Here is a 20,659-nt window from a genome sequence, read left to right as displayed (position 1 = left end):
CCCTCTCTTCAATCCTTCATTGGTGCTAGCCTCATAACCAATTGCCTTATCTTTCCTTCTAATTTGGTCAAGTATAGAGGCCTTTTCAATATCCCATCCTGGTATTAGAATCATACCACTTCTATGCACCAACTCCCTAGCTTCTGTAGGGGTCATGGTCTCACTGTCTGGATCATATGCCAGCAGTTTATCCACCAATTCTTTATTCTTCTCAAGATCTTCTCCTAGCATAAGGCTCAATGTGAGCTCATTTTGCTTAATTCTATATAAAAAACTTTTAAATTTGGATGATTTAATGAAATCATCATCTTCCACGAATTTCTCATATTGGATGAGCCTATCATCCAATCTAGAGGCTACAATTTGTAAATCAATTGAAGCTCTGCCATGCAAGTAATTCTACCTAATATCAGCAAAATACTAATCATTGCCCGGTATGACTTGTAGGGCTTTTCTCACCACCCTCTCTGGGATATGCATGGTTTTTTGTCTCTTTTTTCCTATAGCCACCCATTAGAAGATGATGGTTGTTCCTCCTCCTCAACATCAATTTCCAACTAGACATTAGGCTCAAGGGATTCTTTATTCACTATCGCCTCTTCTCCTACTAGCTCACTTGGCATTTGGGCCATAATGTGATCAAAGTTCTCAACCATTTTCCTCAAGTTGCTAGGATATAGGATATCTATGTAAAAACCATTAAATTCTAGGTTGGTCCTTTTCAAGGCATCCTCCACTTTTTTGATTTCATAGTATTTTCCCAATAACTCCTCAGACTCCCCTGTTGCTACTATATTAGCAATTAAGTATTTTATAGGGATGGGTTTGTTGGGAGGCAGAATATAACCCCTAATGGCTTTGACCTCATTAGTTACATAATTGTTTGGGTCATACATTTTGTAAGGTCCAATAGCAAATTTATACTAACCTAGATACTCACTAAGTTCTTCATAGGCATTCTTTCTAATTATAAAATCTCCTACTTTAAAACTTCTACACATGGTTTATGTAGTGAAGGAGGAATCATCTTTTTATCCATTAATAAAAATTCCTAAAAGAATTCAACAATGGCTAACCTAGGAGGCAAATATTTGGATAATATGTGGGGTGGTTGGGGGCATGCATAAACCATCATTAGGGAATACTCTTTGAACAAAAATATATCACCCCAATTATGGTCCAATTTTATTTTATCATCCAGATAAGAAGGTCTAAGTAATGTTCTTAGAACATTAGGGGCCCTAAAAGAGGTATGGTCTACCATCCTCATAATCACAACACTAAACATATTGAAAAACACAATTCCATTTGAATAATAAAAATTTCTATCCCAAATACAAGTCCATAATTGCACAGGAAACTCACCAAATTCATCAAATGTTTGATCGATGAAATCCTAACTGATATAACCAATGCTCTTGTATAGGATTAGGTGCATGAGCAATGAATAATGATGAAATTTGAAGTCCTTAATCGCCCCTTTCTGGGCATTCACAATCTGATGGTGCATGTTGTCCATAATGAAACCCACATAATCATATTCCCTATTGTGGAAAGGGTCTTGTATGTCACATGCTATTAAAAACAATGAACCATATACACAATCCTCTGCCCCCTCACTTCCCATAACTTTATGCAATCCATATACAGTATTCTTAAAATAGTTCTTGAGTCTGCTCAATGGCAAGTGATCCTCTACTTTCTTCAGTATCTACCCTACCTTTTTTACATTGTAGGGAATGTGGGTAAGCATCACATTATTCAGATAATGAGTCTTATTCCTCCCAAATTTTCCTTGTAAGTCCTCAATATCTATAGGTGCATCCATCTACCCCTCCAAACCAAAAGCTTCTATAAAATAAATCCTATCAAGTGTACACAAAATGTTCCCATTGTGTCTATGAAATGACCTCGTGACTAGATTATATGAGTTTATTAGTGCCTTCAAAAAATTTGCATCAACAAATATCTCAGGAAATATTAATTTTTCCATATTGTTGTTCCTTGTGTTTCATACTAGTACATTTTTAGTTCTGTTCGGGTAGAAATACATGAACGGATTAAACCCATCAATTTTGGGGCACTTTATGTCTTTGCATAAGAAGTAAGGGTCCTTAAAAACATGTTCATTAGCTAAAATTGCATTAGATGACCCTAGGAGAAAATTTAACCAGTCCTCTACATGCTTATTTAGCTTTCAGACCCTTGATTTCTTTTACATTTTTACTGTCCCCTTCTTCTTCTTTCCTTCCACCATCACTTCAACAATATCATCACCTTCTTCTTCAACCTCTACTTCATTAGCAAGAACCTCTTCAACATCCATATCAGCCATTATTTTCTACAAATGTATATCTCAAACTCCTGCAACAATGGCACAGAAAACCACAAAGCTATGGATGCCTAAAGAATTTTCAGAATAGAATACACCACCTCTTCAAAAGTGGAAAATACTCTGAATTTTCAATCAAATCTTTATAGTTTAATCATGCAATCTACAAGCTTTAATAAATTTAGCATTTATGATATTTAATACCATCCTTGTAGGGTGTCAGCAAAGAATATCAACCATGTAATTCAATCCCAAAGTACCTTTTTGTTTTTTGTTTTTACTTGGCTATGGTGAATTTATCCTTTTTCTCAACTGGTATGACACCTCAGCTAGCCTCCTTTTTCAAATTTGGTCTTCTACTTATATGTTGAGTCCAAATCCTTCAATCCTCATAACTCTGAAGATACAATTATCAAATTCTTACGCTTGTTTGGTGATGCTTCAGAAAACTTTAAGCATAGAAGCGTTAGCACTCTTTAAGCATGGCATTGTAGTCTGTTTTATGCTCCTATGAGGCTCCTTTCATTGTAAGATCTCAAAACCTTTCAATGTACCCTTACATGTTTACGTTTCAACATATTCTCATGCTAGCATAAAGAATTCATTTCATCTTTCATTTTACCTTTTATGCTCATACACCAAACCAATCTCATATCCATGGAGAAAGACATGAAGCACCTCTTCATCCACACAGTATCCTTGCGAACATAAGAATGTAAGAGAAAACTTTTCTCTTAGCAAATCAATGACCTAGATCAGATCTCAGAAAAAACATCACCATCGATCTAAGCACATGCAAAATGGATGACTTAAGTTATCTTCCACACGAATCAGGCCCGTCTGACATATTTGACGTGTCATAATCTGATTCTTTCTTCTCAAGGACCAAGTGGCAATTTATTAGGTCCCACACAACATGTTCCTCCTTATGAAAACACTTTACAATTGCCCATAAGCTAAAACAACAAAGGCACATAGAAGAAATCAAAAATTGATTCGCTCTTACAAGTTTCCCTTGTGCGTAGAACCGTAAAACCCATTTAATATTTTTGTGAGATATCCTTTATGCCATCAAAAGCCTCTACACTGTTATGCCATTCAGTAAAATGTGAGAGTATAAATCAAACCAATACAACTTTTCGCTCATCCACTCAACTTGTTGTTCATACCCCTATAAATCAATAGACATAACCATTTAAACCTTATTATGCTCATGCGCTTCAAAATAAAATGTATAGCCAAAGGTACTTTAATGAGAAGCTTTCATTCATCCAGGCTAACCCGTCACTATGGAACCGTAAGTCAAAATTTACAATATATGAAAACCTTTTATGCACCTTCGCCCAAGGATCAATCGTATGACCGAAAAGCTTCAAAGTCCTTCACTTCTTTGTTATGAGTTACACAACCATATACCTGTAAACTGCAAATTCTTGTATGCCCTTACACTATAACAATGAAACGTAACCACGAAGACAAAGGTAAGAAAGCATACCGCTCCTATGAGAAGCCCAAACACCATAAAAGTGTAAAAGAGAAGAACTTAGGAATTTTGAAAACCCTTTCACAAAATCAAGATAAACCTAGGGTTTTAACATACTTAAGACATTTTGAAGACTATGTTGATGAAAAACCTTGAGAATTTAATAAAATTAAAAAAACATAGAAATTAGGGCATAACTAGGGTAACACAATATTTTGAAAAATGATAAGAAGAGAAACCCTAATCTGCAGGACACAATGATTACATGATTTTTCACACACATTTTTGGAATTTCTCTACACTATGAAAAATCAGACCACCAGGGGGTAGAAAGGGAGAAAGGGAGAAGGGAAAATTAAGAGGGGAAGATGGAGATAGAGCTTGAGGAGGAGGAAAATCAATGATAAAAAAAAGATATAGATCTTGATGGGATCATGGGTGATGAGAGAGAGGGATGGAACATAAACATATAAGGTAGAGATAGATGGTAATTATAAGGAATTTAATGTCAAAGAATGAGATGAGGGAGTTAAGGTAGATAGAGAAATATAATAATTATGGAATGACAGAGGCACATACACACATTCACACAAACACACACACACACACACATGCGAGAGAGAGAGAGAGAGAGAGAGAGAGAGAGAGAGAGAGAGAGAGAGAGAGAGAGAGAGAGAGAGAGAGAGAGTTGATGGTGAGTGGGTGAGAAGGAAAGAGATGAGGTGGAGTGAAAAAGAAAAAGGAGAATAATTAGGATTTATTTGGATCCAAAATAGAAATATATATTGATGGGAGCTAGGGGGATAGAGAGAATAATTAGGGAATATAATACAAACCTATGGTGATAGAGGGAAAAATAGGAAATGAGAGAGATATAGATAAATGGTCATTAGGGGGAATATATGATGAGAGATGAGAAAAGATAGAAGGGGGAGAAGGAGAGAGATGAGAAAGACCTTTAGGAGATGAATAATTAGGGATTAGAAAAGAAGTGGGATAATAAGGTAACATATTATAATCAAGAGGAAGAGATGAAGTGGGTGGGGGAAGGCAAGGGAGAATGGGAAAAGAAAGAGTGGGGAGAGATGAAGAAGAGAGAAAATGAAGGGGGGAGAGATGAGATAGAGCTTGAGAAGGAGGAAAGTTAGGGATCAAAATTCATAGGGTTGTTGATGGGGGGATAGAGAGAGGGGGAGAGACATAAGATTAAGATAGATAATAATAATGGAGAATTGAAGGTAAAAGAGGGGGGTGAGAAAGATAATAATTAGGGAAAGGGATGGGGGAGAGATAGAGAAAGAGAAATTGGAGAGAAAATAAATATGATAGAGATTTAGGAGGAGGATGTACAAAGATGTTGATGAGAGAGATAGATGGCAATTAGGAGGAAAATAAGGTGAGATGGGATTTGAGAGAGAGAGAGAGTTATAAACATGAGCTATAGATATATTGTTAGTATTAGGAAGAGATATTAGAAGGGAATGAAAAGGGACAAAATAAGAAAGGGAAATTAAGAGTGAGTAGAGGGAACAATATTAGATAGACCTTGAAAAGGTAAAAAATTTGGGATCAAAATAGATACAAATGGTGATGGGGGAAGAGAGAGGTATTGAAGGTAAGATAGAGGATTAGAGGATTGGGGGGAGAGAGAGAGAGAGAGAGAGAGAGAGAGAGAGAGAGTTATAAAGATATTGGAAGGGACACAATGAGAAAAAGAAATCAAGAGAGGGTAGAGGGAACGAAATGAGATATATCTTGAAAAGTTATAAATTTGGAGATAAAAATAGATAGAGATGGTGTCGGGGGAAGAGAGAGGTGGATGGGGGAGAGACATATGATAGATATAAATGGTAATTATATGGAATTAAAGGTAAGATGGAGGAAAAAATAATAATTAGGAGTGATAAAGTGGGAGAGATGATTATAAATAAGAAATATTAATGTATATTACTATGAGTAAAATATAAATAGGGGACAGAAAGGTGCATAGGTTGAGGGATGACTCGGATAGATATTATGGAGGTAGATATAAAGGGTAAATCTTGGGAACATAAGGTGATAGTAGGTATGAGATACAATTTAAGTAGATAATTAGGGGGAGAGAGATGTGACAAAGAAAGATAGAGAGGGAGGGGCGAGAGAGAGGTAGAGAGGAATAGAGAGATACATGATAGAGAAGGGGGGGAGTGGTTGATACCAATTATAAATATAGATAGTAATTATGTGAAAGATAAAGTTAGAGTGGAGGGTGATGGGAAAATAGATAAGGGGGGAGGTGGAAGATGAAGTAGATAGAGAGAAGGGGAATGGGGAGAGAGGTGAGATAGAGCTCAAGAAAGAGTTTAATAAGAAATCAATATTGAGAGAGAGAGAAAGAGATGGGGAGGGATTTGGGAAATGAGACAATGAGAGAAGAAGGAATGCAAGATAGATGATATATAGCTTTAGAAAGGATATAATTAAGGCCTAGGAGGTACGGTGAAGGATAGCTGAGATATATTAAAATATAATAATTAGAAGGAGTGATAAAGGGGAGAGAGAGTTAGAAACAAGAAGTATTAATTCATATTACTACGAGTAAATAATGAATAGGAGAGAGATAAGGTGCATAGGTAGAGGGATGACTCAAAGAGAGAGAGAGGGGGAGGGAGAGAGAGGGAGAGAGGGAGAGGGAGAGAGATTAATTATCTCAGGAGAAACAAATTTATAGATATTTATTGGGGGTATGAGATGGTGAAAGGGGATATAGATATTGATAATGAGGGTAATTATGGTTTGGAATAGATAGACATGGTGATTGAGGAAGGGAGTGTAGGATATGGGATAATTAAAGGGGACATTGAGAGAGAGAGAGAGAGAGAGAGAGAGAGAGAGAGAGAGAGAGAGAGAGAGAGAGAGAGAGAGAGAGAGATTTTCAAATAGACAAAAACACACATATTATATATAATGATATCAATTTATAGTATATATAAGTTTACATACATATTGATGCAAGAGCATCCAGTGGTATAAGGCCAATCCTATATCACCCAAAAATATACTTAGAGATAGTTTCTATTTAATGTGTTTTCATTTCTGGATACCCATTTGGGTCAAATAAAGGTTCCAACTCTCACAGTTCCACTATTAGTTTTCTAGGTTAGAGTTTTATTAGTTTTTAAGCACCTTGGGATATGTGTAAATGTAGAAAATGAGTTATTTTCTAATTGAGCCAAAATTATGATGAGTTAGAGGGTGTAAGTTGGAGGGATTATTATATTTGTAATTAAAAGTGCCCCAGAAAAAGAATCAAGTCAACAAGCTTTACGGTTAGAAAGTTATTGCAGTTTTAATTTTCTTAGAGACCTCCTAAGAGTGTTTCAAAGTCAAATTCAGGGCACTAAATGGCCTTGTACAGGGCCAAAAAATGGGGGATAAGAAAAGTTGGTCCATAGGGCTGTAGATCACTTCGAAAGGTTTTCAAAAATGTAAATGGTTCGTCAATCGGAGTCACGGTTCAGAAGTTATGCCTCCCAAAAGTTGAAGTACCATTTTTGGATTCTTCTAATTTTACACCAACTTCTAATGCAACTTTTGGCACCTTCTATTTTGGTGGTGGATGCCAACAAGAATATTCTATAATGTATTCCTAACCCTAAACCATTTGGGTCTTATTTAAGAACATTTCTAGCATTGTAAATGTAACTCTTAGTGGAGTTAGAGAGAAGGTATTGTGTGGAGGATTTCTTTCTCTAGAATCATACTATTGTAAGCCCATAGGGCATTTTTGATTGATAATAATATTTCCCTTTTCCTATTTGTTCATTCTGGTCTTGGTTGTGTCTCCATCAAGTAATATTAGAGCAGGTTTTCCTGAGTGTGTAGACAGAGCACCGATTGTGAGGCAGTTTGCACCAGGACTGTGAGGTTGTGGGTTTGAGACAAGAAGATGCCTCCATGAAAGGAACATGGTGGAAGGGCTGGAGTTATTATTCATTAGGTTAGAGCCCTCTAGAGACAAGTTCAAGCATTGCAGGAGGAGATCCATAGAAGACTGAATGTTTTCGTAGGCAATGAAAGTGAGGAAGAAAATGAAGAAGAAGAAAATATTGGACTGGAAGAGGAAGATGAAGGGGAAGTTTTAAATCAAGCAGAGGAGAGGCTTTTTAGGGCCATTTCTAATCTTTGAAAAAGGCCTAAAATTGATGTGGATATGTTTTTAGGAAATCTAAACTCAGTTGAGTTGATCGACTGGATCAATGAACTAGAGGAGTATTTTGAGTATGAGGATATTAGGGATCTAGATAGGGTTGAGTTTGCAAAGGCCAAAATGAAAGGTCATGCCAAAATATGGTGGCAAGAGATTCAACTAGAAAGGAATAGAAGAGGAAAGGAGAAAATCACAAGGTGGGATTGCATGGTGGACAAACTAAAGAAGAAATTCATTACTATTGATTATGAGCTTGATTTGTTCAAGAAAATGCAAGGATTAAAGCAATAAGGAAAATCTATCCAAGAATATACGGAGTAATTTCATCAAATTCTTATTAGGGCAAGGTGTGCAGAAGAAAATAAGGAGAAGGTTACCCATTACCTTAATGGGTTACAACCTAGCATTCAGGAGGAGTTAAGTCTAGTTAGAATGACTAGCATTGAAGAGGTATACCATTTTTCCCTGCAAGTCAAAAAGAAGCTAAATAAAAGGTTTGAAGGAAGTCCAAGAGGGTGCGGTCAAGGAGGAAGGGGAAGTAGTAGGTCATCTAGAGGCTGAAATAAGACCCAAAAGAAAAATAAAGATGTGGGTACTAGCAGGAATCAGAGGAATGAGGGTTTTAACCACTCCCATGAAAAAAACTTTCGAGATTAGAGAGGAAGAGGCAGAGTATGTGGACAATGTTCAAGAAGAGGAGGCTTCTATGGTACTTATTTTCATTGCAATGAAGAAGCTCATCGTGCACTTGAATTCCCTCAACAACAAAGAAGGATAGATAGGAGAGCTAATGGTCAAGCCAAGGTTGCTCATGTGGATGAGGATGCACAATCATTGCATTTTGAAGATGCAAAAAGAGGAGAAGTTCTCATAAATGAATGGGTCTTACTAGTAGTGAGATTGAACCTAGAGAAAGGAGGAGTTTATTTTGTACCAGGTGCAAGTGCAAGGATAAGTGTTGTGATGTGATTGTTGATGGTGGTAGCACTGACAACTTGGTGTCTAAGGAGATGGTCTCTAAGCTAAAGCTCAAGAGGGAGAAACACCCCCAACCCTATTGAATTGCTTGGGTAGAGGATGATCATAAGGTCTTGGTTTGTGAACTGTGTTTGGTGAAGTTCAAGATTAGTAGTTACCATGATGAAGTTCTCTATGACATTATTCCAATGGATGTCTGCCATTTATTGTTGGGAAGACCATGGCAATTTGATAGACATGTTATACATGATGTTCATGTAAATACATACTCTTTGAAAAAGGATGGAGTTCACCACAAACTGAAGCCCTTGATAAAGGAAGGTGAAAATGTATGTGGTAGTGCTAGGATATGTCTTGTTCATGGAAGAATTTTTTTGGATGGTATGAAACATCAATGTATGTATTATGCTTTGATTCCTAGAAGAGATAAGGAAGGTAGTAGTGAAATTCCTCCTAAAGTTTCAAGCCTATTAAGTGAGTATGGAGATGTCATCTATGATAATGTTCTAGAAGGGTTGCCACCAATTAGGAAAATTAGTCATCAGATAGATTTAATCCTTGGAGCTAGTTTGCCTAACAAGGCTGCTCATAGGATGACTCCTACTAAAACTAAGGAGCTAAATAGATAGGTTCAAGAGCTATTGAGGAAGGGGTTGATTCGAGAGAGCCTAAGTTCATGTGTAGCACCTATAGTACTAGCACCAAAGAAGCATGGAGAGTGGAGAATGTGCACAGAATCTCAAGCTATAAATAGAATAACCATTGAGTATCAATTTCCTTTGCCAAGAATGGATGACCTTATGGACTACTTGAGTAGGGTCAATACTTCACAAAGATAGATCTCAAGAGTGGCTATCACTAGATATGGATACGAGAGGGAGATGAGTAGAAGACTACATTCAAGACCAAGGAGGGTCTATATGAGTGGTTAGTCATGCCCTTTGGATAGACCAACATGCCAAGCACCTTCATGCAACTTATGAATGAGGTACTAAAAAAATTCTTGAGAGAATTTGTTATTGTCTATTTGGATGATATTTTAATTTTTAGAAAGACTTTGGATGAACATTTATTGCACATTCATAGAGTCCTTGAAAGATCGAGGGAAGAGAAAATGTTGATTAATTTGAAGAAGTGTAGCTTTGTAAAAAAGGAGTTAGTCTACTTGGGGTTTGTTGTATCATCCGAGGGTCTCAAAATGGATCCAGAGAAGGTAAAAGCCATCTTGGAATGGCCTACTCCAAGGTTTGCTACTAAGGTGAGATCATTTCATGGTTTGGTTAGTTTTTACAGAAAGTTCATTAAGAATTTCAGTGGCATGTGTGCACCCCTGAATGAAACAATAAGGGGGAATAGGAAAGAGTTCAAGTGGACTACAACAGCCACAAGGAGTTTTGAATTGTTGAAGAAGAAGGTGGTAGAACAACTAGTGTTGGCACTTCTTGATTTCAGTAAAGTGTTCCAAGTAGATTGTGATGCTAGTGGCAGTCCTATTGGGGCTGTATTGAGCCAAGAAGGTAAGCCTATTGCATATTTTAGTGAAAAATTGAATGATGCAAAGAAGAAGTATTATGTTTATGATCAGGAGTTCTATGCAATCATTCAGGCCTTAAAAAAATGGAGGCATTATTTATTGCCAAAATAATTTGTCTTGTATACTGATCACCAGGCATTGCAGTACCTAAATAGCCAAGGTAAATTGAACTAGAGACATATGAAGTGGGTAGAGTTCATGTAGAGCTATACATTTGTGTTGAAACATAGAAGTGGGAGGTCTAATAAGGTTGCAGATGCATTGAGTAGAAGATAGTTTTTGCTTACAGTAATGCAGGTTGAAGTGGTTGGGTTTGATGAACTCAAGAATCTGTACCCCGAGGATCCTGATTTTGTTGAAGCATGGAAGGCTTGTAAAGAACATGTTACTATAGACAAAACCAAGTGGCTAGATTATTTGATTTGAATGGTATGCTATTTAAGGGTAGTCAGTTATGCATTCCAAGGAGTTCCATGAGGGAAAATTTGATCAAGGAGAAGCACAGTGGGGGGATGGCAGGACATTTTGGTTGAGATAAGACCATTTCCATTCTTAGAGAACATTATTTTTGGCCTCAAATGTCACTGGATGTGAAGAATTTTGTACAGATTTGTCAAGTATGTTAAGCAACCAAAGGATTTAGTCACAATATGGGACTCTATCAGCCATTGCCTATTCCATCGAAGCCATGGGAAGACATAAGTATGGATTTTGTTCTTGGATTGCCAAGGACACAAAGGGGTAATGACTTAGTATTTGTGGTGGCTGATAAGTTCTCTAAGATGGCACATTTCATTCCATGCCACAAGACACATGATATTGTAGATATCATAGAGTTTTTTTTCAAGGAGGTGGTGAGACTACATGGTCTCCCAAAGAGTATTGTTTCCGACAGAGATACTAAATTTGTGGGGTATTTCTGGAGGACTTTATGGAAGAAGTTGAAGATGGAATTGAAGTTCAATTCTACACACCATCCACAAACTGATGGATAGATAGAAGTGGTAAATAGAAGTTTGGGCAATTTGCTGAGGTGTTTAGTAGGAGATAAGCCCAAGGGATGGGATTTGATTCTACCACAAGCAAAATTTGCTTACAATAATTCTGTAAATAGGAGTACTAGTAGATCACCATTCCAAATTATGTATGGAAGTAGCCCAAGGACTACACCAGAATTAAGGAAGATGGACCAAGGGGAGAAGACAAGTGTCAAGGCAAAATAATTTGTTGAACATGTCAAGAGCCTACATGAGGAGGTCCATGCACACATTACCAAGATGAATCAACAGTATAAAGCTAGGGCAGATTAAAGGAGGAAACATAAGGAATTCAAAGTAAGGGATCTAGTTATGGTACATTTATGAAAGGAACAGTTTCCAATGGGTACTTAAAATAAGCTAAAGACGAAGAAATTTGGCTCTTGCAAAATTTTGTAGAAACATGATTTGAGAAATGCATATGAGGTGGAGTTACCAGATGGGATTCACATTTCTCCTATCTTCAACATTGTAGATTTAACAAAATATCATGATGATGGTGCAGATGAGGGGTTGATTCTGGAGCCATGTCCAATTCCTACTTCTAAGAAGGAGGAGATAGAAGAGATTCTAGATAGTCGTGTTGGTACAAGTCCCAAAAATAGGTAGTATGAAGAGTACCTGGTGAAGTGGAAAGGATGACCAATAGCGGACTCAACTTGGATATCAATAGCAAAGGTTTCCTATTTGGGTTTTCCTCTACCATAAAGTGACAGGGTTACTTTTCAATCTACCCTAGGTGTCTAATGTAGGAGCATCTAGTGGTGTAAAGGCAATCCTATATCATCCAAAAATATGCTTAGAGATAGTTTTTTTCTAATGTGTTTTCATTTTTGGATACCCATTTGGGTCAAATAAAGGTTCCAACTCTCACAATTCCACTAGTAGTTTTATGGGTTAGAGTTTTATTAGTTTTTTGGCACCTTGGGATACATATAAATGTAGAAAATGAGTTATTTTGTAATTGAGCCAAAATTATGATGAGTTAGAGGGTGTAAGTTGGAGGGATGATTATATTTTTAATTAAAAGTGCTCCAGAAAAAGAATCAGGTCAATAGGCTTTATGGTTAGAAAGTTATTGCAGTTTTAATTTTCCTGGAGACCTCCTAAGAGTTCTTTAAAGTCAGATTTGGGGCACTAAATGGCCTTGTACGGGGCCAAAAAATGGGGGATGAGTGAAGTTGGTCCATAAGGTTGTAGAGCGCTTCGAGAGCTTTTCAAAAATGTAAACAGTTTGTCAATCAGAGTCATAGTTCAAAAGTTATGCCTCCTAGAAGTTGAACTACCGTTTCTAAATTCTTCTAATTTTACACCAACTTCTAACGTGACTTTTGGAACCTTTTGTTTTGGTGGTGGATGCCAACTGGCATATTCTAGAATGTATTTCTAACCCTAAACCATTTGGGGCTTATTTAAGAACATTTTTGGCATTGTAAAGGAAACTCTTAGTGGAGTTAGAGAGAAGGTACTGTGTAGAGGATCTCTTTCTCCAAAATCATATTGTTGTAAGCCCATAGGGCATTTATAATTGATAATAATATTTCCCTTTTCCTGTTTGTTCATTCTAGTCTTGGTTGTGTCTCCATCACATATGCCCATTGTTAATCTTAGATTGGTTTTGACATATGAGTGATAATATACTTAAGTCATTTACTTAGCTCATGTTGAATAAGTAATACATGCAGAGCATAAGTTGTCAGTTAGTATATGTCGAGTGACAGATATTTAGTATGAGCCAAGTAACTAGTAAGTGTGGAGTCACTCAAGTGCTGAGCAGATGATATGTGTTGAGCTATTCAGATGTCAAGTGATCAGTGGATGTCGAGTCATTCAGAGGCTGAGTTACAACATTGAAGTTGCAATTGATGTCGAGCATCAAGGATTTCAAGTGTCGAGTTACATGGTTTTGACATAGATGTTTGTAATGGCACAAACTTCTACTTAAATCATTTTTGGGCTGACTTAGGGATTATTTTATGATCTTTGATGATAAGGATTAATCTTAATTGTGAATCCCTATGCATTACATGCATCCAATCAAAAAAAGGGAAGGATTAAGTGGCAATATGGGTGAATCAAAACCATTTCATACCTAACCCTAAGTCACCTAGGTCTTCTTCAGAAAGAAAAACCCTAAAAATTTTAAGAATGCTTAAGGACAAGTGATTAGTGGATGCCGAGTCATTCAAAGGCTGAGTTACAACATTGAAGTTGCAGTTGAAGTCGAGCATCAAGGATTTCAAGTGTTGAGTTACATGGTTTTGACATAGATGTTTGTAATGGCACAAACTTCTATTTAAACCATTTTTGGGCTGACTTAGGGATTATTTTATGATCTTTGATGATAAGGATTAATCTTAATTGTGAATCCCTATGCATTGCATGCATCCAATCAAAAAAAGGGAAGGATTAAGTGGCAATATGGGTGAATCAAAACCATTTCATACCTAACCCTAAGTCACCTAGGTCTTCTTAAGAAAGACAAACCCTAAAAAATTTAAGAATGCTTAAGGACAATTGAAGAGAGTTTACATGTGCAAACAAAGCATTCATGGTGACTAAGATGTTATGATTTGAGTACATTATAGAATCAGTTAAAGGAAAATAGAGGAAAGGAATTAGAAGATAGTAAAGATACATGTGATTAGAAGGGATCAAGTACATATCAGTATAGAGGTGATCTAACATCAACAACAAAGTGCTAACCAAAGGATAATTGTTGAGACATTCTAACAAGTGAATTAGTTAAATCTCTTAACATAGTAGTCTTGATAGGATGTTGTAAATGCTTTAACAAGGTGCTTACTTCATTGTAAGTTAAATTTCTTTTACTAGGCACATTTTTAGCAGGGTGTTGAAATCTTTCAACAGGGTAAGATATAACAATCTTGTAAGCCTTTAATAGGGTAGACCTTCCATAAGGTAGATTATGTTTCATGATCAAATATTGTAACCTTCATTGGATACACTTTATTACTATAGTAGTAAAGATCTATGGGTGTCATCCCCACCCTAGTTTTACCTTCTCCTTAAAGGGTTTTTGAGTAACCAAATATCTTGTGTTATACATGTGTTCAAAATTTTACTTTCATGCTATGGATGTATATGTTTAATTTGGTATTTTAGTTTATATGGATAGATTGTGAGATGGATATGTGGTGAATTTTTTTAGAGGTTGACCCCCGCCCCCCCCCCCCCCCCCCCCCCCCAAGAGTTTACTTCCCTATTGTATTTCCAACAATTGAATAAGATTTGAGTTCTCTGGAAAGTAAAGCTTTGCATCTTTGAGGAAAGATTTGGAGATGTAAGTCTACATGTTGGAAAAGACTTTTGATAACTAGAAGGTTGAAATACAACTTTCCCTACATCAGCTGAATGAAGCAAGAAATAAGTTAAAGATATCACTAAAGAGAAGGAAGGAAATTGTTATTGAAGAGAATGACACACGATACCAAGAGATTGATACTATTGAATTGTTTGCAAATGGAAACACTAATGAATTTGATGCAATAGTTGCATATCTGATGGAAAAGAATAGAACCCTAACTGAAGAGGTCAAAAATCTCAAAAGAGAACAAGAAGTCCAATCAATATTACTATTTGAGGTGACCAAGAAAAAGAAGAAAGTTGAAGACGACAAAGTCATGATTAAAGATGAAAAAAGGATTTTGACCAATAGACTAGAAGAGAAAACATCAGAGATAACTAGGATTGCTAACATCCAACTAGAAACTTTGGGTCAAATGATCATTTCAAATCATGAATTGAATGCAAAGGATATTAAGATCACAACACTAAAGTTGTAGAATGAACAACTAATAAATGATTTGAAAAGAGAAAAGGAGTTTTCTAACACTTTCAACAAACCTAGTGAAGCCATCAAGTACTTTGAACAATTGATGAGATCCCCTAGATCCAATAGTGATACTTCTGGATTGGCTACACTAGTATTGAAGAAGGAGAATCATCTGAAAGTGGTGAATAAAGAAGTAACAAAGGTAAGAACTCCAAACTTACTTGTCATAATTGTGGCAAGATAGGTCATACTACTAATGTTTGTAGGAGCAAGACTACAAATCAAAATCCTAAGCAGAAGTTCATGGGTCATTTCCACAAATGCAACAAACAAGGACGTCAAGCACATGAATGCAGAACCAAGACCATAAGCACACAAAAATTTAAGGATACTGCTATAATTGTCAGAAGTATGGACATAGAGCATATGAGTGCAAATCCAAGCCTAAATGGTCATCAAACAAGCAGACAAAGGTAAAGCACAATGGAAACTCTTATAATTGGGATTATAACACTAGGTATAGTTGTAACTATTGTCAAGAGTATGAACATGTTTCTAAACATTGGATAACAACACATTTTAGAATTGACTACAAAAGATGGTTGAGTCAAACCATGTGTTTTAGTTGTTTGAAGACTAGTCACATTAGCAGGAATTGTCCAACAAGGTCAAAGGAACTGAGTAGTGAGTTCAACAAAGGCAAAGGAAAGGCATATGTTGAGAATGACAGAGATGAGATTAACAAGACATGGAAGAGAAAGGAAGATTGAAAAACATCATGTTTAGATAGGATCACTTCACCCAATGGGTCAGGTGATCACACCTCCTCAAATCAAGCAATCAAGAGGTATGTGGGATGGATATTTAAAAGTTATACTATACATTAGTTCCAAGGATTTAATTTTGAAAAGATTACATATGAATGAATAAAGATCAAGGTGTTGATTATAACCTAGAAGAAATTTTTAAGTTTTGTTAGTTTTCATGTTATTGTCAAGCATGAAAAGTTTCACTATGGTTGCCAAGTGAAATGTTAGTTGATGTTGAGCTATCAAAGGTGATAGTGTTGACCGAGATCATAATGGTTGCTGAGTAGAAAAAGAAACTTCAGGGAAGTCGAGTGAGCCAAAATCTCTATTGAAGTTGAGCTTATAGCTATGTAAGCACTAAGCATTAAATGCAAGGTTGTAAGGTCTATATGATCAATTTCTACTCATTTGACATCATTTGAATTTGAAGGAGAGCACAAAGAGAGAAAGGAAAATTGAAAGAGATAATTCCAACATTTGCAAGCAGGATTCAACAGTCACTCAACACCATCACAAAAGATTTACAAAGGTATTTATCATGTGTCAAGCTATGCAATTTGAATTTTTGCAAACCCTGGTTTACATAATGGCATCTATTTCTTTAGCTCCTAAGGTTAAAGTAGGTAAAGAAGTTTTGAATGTGCAATTGATAAGCAGTGAGATCAAACAACCAAACTTTAGAGCCATTCCTGATATTTCTTACAAGCAAGATCTATTTGGTGTGTTGTTTATGATATCACCTTGAGTTTTGATGATTTAAGACATAAGATGTTTCTACACATGCAAGGTGGGTAGTATACAAGACATGGAGATTAGGGAAACCTATGGGAAATGATGTGAAAATGGAGCATTGAAGGATGAATTCAAAATCATAGAGAGAAAAGGGTTGATGAGTACCCTAGATTTTTCCAATGTTTTCAAGATTGAATGGATAAAGATAGTTTTGAGTAGAATTCATGATAATTCTATATGGTTGGATAATGGACCAGTGAAAATCAGTAAGAAAATTGTACATAGAGTAACAAGGTATCCAACACTTGATCAGTCTAAAACCATGAGGAGTGAATTTAAAGAGTTCGTTGAGAAGAATACAAGGGCAATGTGGAACAAACAAGGCATGACAATTGATACTATCTCAAATCCCCTAATTCCACTTGCAGTGAGGATAATAACACATAAATTCTACCAATCAAGTAGGCTCAACAATGTACCATGCATTGTTGTTGATATGGGATATAAGATAGTTAAGAAGGATGATATCGATGACCTTGTCAGGTTGTAGATGCAATAATTGTAAGAAAATTTGGGAGCTATAAGGAAGACCAAAAGCACATAATGTAAATTTGGTTCAATTCTTGTATGTATGTTTTTTAATGTACAGAATACATTCCCTACATTTGGTAGAGTTTCCTAGAAAATGAATAGATCTATTGTAGTACAAATAGATGAATTTATTGAGAAACTTTGAAACAATTTTGAGTTAGTAATGACCAACTACTTTGAGGACTTCAAGAAATCAATGAAGAAGAGACTAAGGATACCTGTTTCATTAGTTGACAAACATTTCAATAATGTTTTCTTTCTAGTTGACACTAATTTTACATATGTTCAAGCTATTATTCCAAGGGTAAAGTGGCTAAGGCCACCAGGCTATGAAATCCATGTTGATGGAGCCTCTACAACAATAACAACACTACTTTTAGAAGATGTAGATGCTAAGGCTACTACCTTTGAGAACTATGATGTGGCTAAATCTAAGATAACAATGGATTTAAAGACAACCTTAGTCATTAGAAAGAAGAACAAGATTGTCAAAAATATAAAGTAGAAATTTGGTAAAGGAGAAGAAGAAGAAGAAGAAGAAGATATACCTCTTCAAGCACCACTATCCTTAATTCAAGGTCAAGGAGAAGACCAAGAAGAAGAGATAGAAATGGAAGAAGGTGTTGAGAGAGAAGAAGCCAGTGAAGCACCTAAGAAAAAGAAGAGGAAAGCTAAGACCCCAACTATTAGCAAACCAAGGAAGGTTTCAAAACCTAAGCCTATAGTTCTCTCTACAAGAGCAAGCATAAGGGCTACTATCAAGAAGGCTTAAGAAGAAAATAAGCCAAAAGAGAAGAGAGCTAGACCAACTAACAATGAAGAGGAGTTTGAGAAGAGATCAAGGAGGAAATACATAGTTCCAGTTGAATCTAATGAAGAGAGGACAAAATTTGATGACAACAACCAATTTCAAGTGGTAAGTCACCATCCTTCTTCAGATTTAGACAATATATGTGAGAACATAAGGAAATGTTGATTTATTATGTAGGAGCATCCTGGGTTGCCTTATTATCCTGCTCATTTTGTTCATTCTGCATGTTGATGCCAAGTTATGATAGCTCCGATGTACGCCAAGTGACTCTTCATTCGCCAAGTGATTCTTTATTCGCCGAGTTACCTAGTGCACGCTAGTGACTCTTCATTAATTGAATTACCCAGTGTATGCCAAGTGGCTCTTCATTAATTGAGTTACCTAGTGTATGCCAAGTGACTCTTCATTCGCCAAGTTACCCAGTGTATGCCAAGTGATTCTTCATTCACCAAGTTACCTAGTGTATGCCAAGTGACTCTTCATTAACCAAGTTACCCAGTGTATGCCAAGTGACTCTTCATTCGTCGAGCTATCTAGTGTGTGCCAAGTGACTCTTCATTCACCAAGTTACCTAGTGTATGCCAAGTGACTCTTCATTCACCGAGTTATCCAGTGTACACCAAGTGAGTCTTTATTCACCAAGTTACCCATGGTGATCCTCAATAGGTCAAGTAAATGGTGGCAGGTACTCCTATTGGGGGGCAAGGGATGAGGGTTAGGGTTACAAAGGGTAGGGGAGGGGAGAGGAGCAAATTTTTCACCACTAGGATATTTCACCACATTAGGGTTAGGATTACTATGGGGAGCATTGGATGAGCTAGTGTTCATGGTAAATTTCTTCTTCTTAAGTAGAAGGAAATTAGTTCTTACATGGCCCTCCTTTCTACCAAGTTACCTAGCATATGCTGAGTGTCAACATTGAATGTTGCCTCCTAATTAGTTACAAATGGAGCATAGTTACACCCCCTTGGGGGATAGGGGGATGGGGGAATGAGGGGACAAGTTTCTAAGACAGGGGGGCAAAGGGGCCTTAATTTGGGGATGGAAAGGGGATGGTGATAGGGGAAAAGGGAGGTTGTATATACTATACATATGGTACCTCAAATGTTAGTTATGAAAATATGTATTGCAATATAAGATATAAAGATGTAAAAGAGGAAATACTTGAATGTTGCATTGATTTTTGTGAGCCAACTTGCGGGATTTATTTTGTTCACAACATTTATGTTAAGATATTTTCTTGGGATGCATCTAGACCATTGTTGGATTGCCCTTCCTCTTATGTAATGTTCTAGAATAATCTGTAAGCCATTTTGGCAAGTACATATAGAGTGTTTAGGATTAGATTTAAGTAAGTTTTTGAGAAGAAGATTAGAGGGCAGAGCTGAAAGTACAAATTTGTAGTAGGATCTTTGAATGTGAATGTGTTTGTAATTGGCTGTAACCTAGAAGGCCTTACAATTGGGAAATTATGAAGATGTTTTGATGAATCAATAAAAGAATTGCACTCTTCTTCCTCCTTTGGTTGTTTTCTTTGTGTTTGTTTATGTTGTGTTAACTCTTGTAGGGTAGTTTCGATAGTTGGGTCAGCCTTTAGCCCTAGTTATTCACCCTTGCCTACGTCAATTTAACTAGTCTCACACATATTAAATTTGATAAACTTGGAAAAGTTGAGATGAACCAAGTAGAGGAGTAAATTTATGCCATGATGGAAAAACAAACTCCAATTGAGATTGCCAACTCTCTACCAAAGGAATTATCTGATAGAGTTGAGCAAAAATAGCAATATAGTCTAAACATAGAAGGACAAATCAGAGAGACTACACTTGCAAGAGTGATGCCAGAATTGGATAGGGAGGAAATGGCCAAGGAATTAAAGGATGTTGTACAATAGACCACTTTGATTCGGAAATAATTATATGGTTTGACAACACCCAAGGCAATAATATAGGCACCTATTGAGGTAGGTGAGATAAAAGATGAGAAACAAGTAACTGAGGTAATCATAGTTGACACTAAGATAGTTACACAAGAGGAAGGCACTGAAACACATGAAGATTCACAAGCACCAGCTGAGAATGAGAAACAAATAGAATAGAGTGTACTAGATACACTAGTGCCAAGAGTCAGTCCTCAACATGAGGTGAATACAAAAAGTGATACTGTAAAGATTAAGGATGTTTCTAATACTATCACTCAGAACATCAATCCCCTTACAGAGGATGACTTGAAGAAGATACTAGTAGAATCCACTACCTAGGCTAAACTTTGTGAAAATCTTGTACTGGTGAGCATTGATGAGATTGAAAATGTAGACAAGGTATTTATGGGGGAGGAAGTACAGAAACAAGTGATCCTACAACCCCT

This window comes from Cupressus sempervirens, chromosome 1, assembly GCF_028749045.1.
Source record: "Cupressus sempervirens isolate cs-2001-9-10 chromosome 1, ASM2874904v1, whole genome shotgun sequence".
Taxonomy (NCBI): Eukaryota; Viridiplantae; Streptophyta; class Pinopsida; order Cupressales; family Cupressaceae; genus Cupressus; species Cupressus sempervirens.
The sequence above is the reverse complement of the archived record's forward strand: the minus strand, read 5'-3'. Positions refer to the sequence as shown.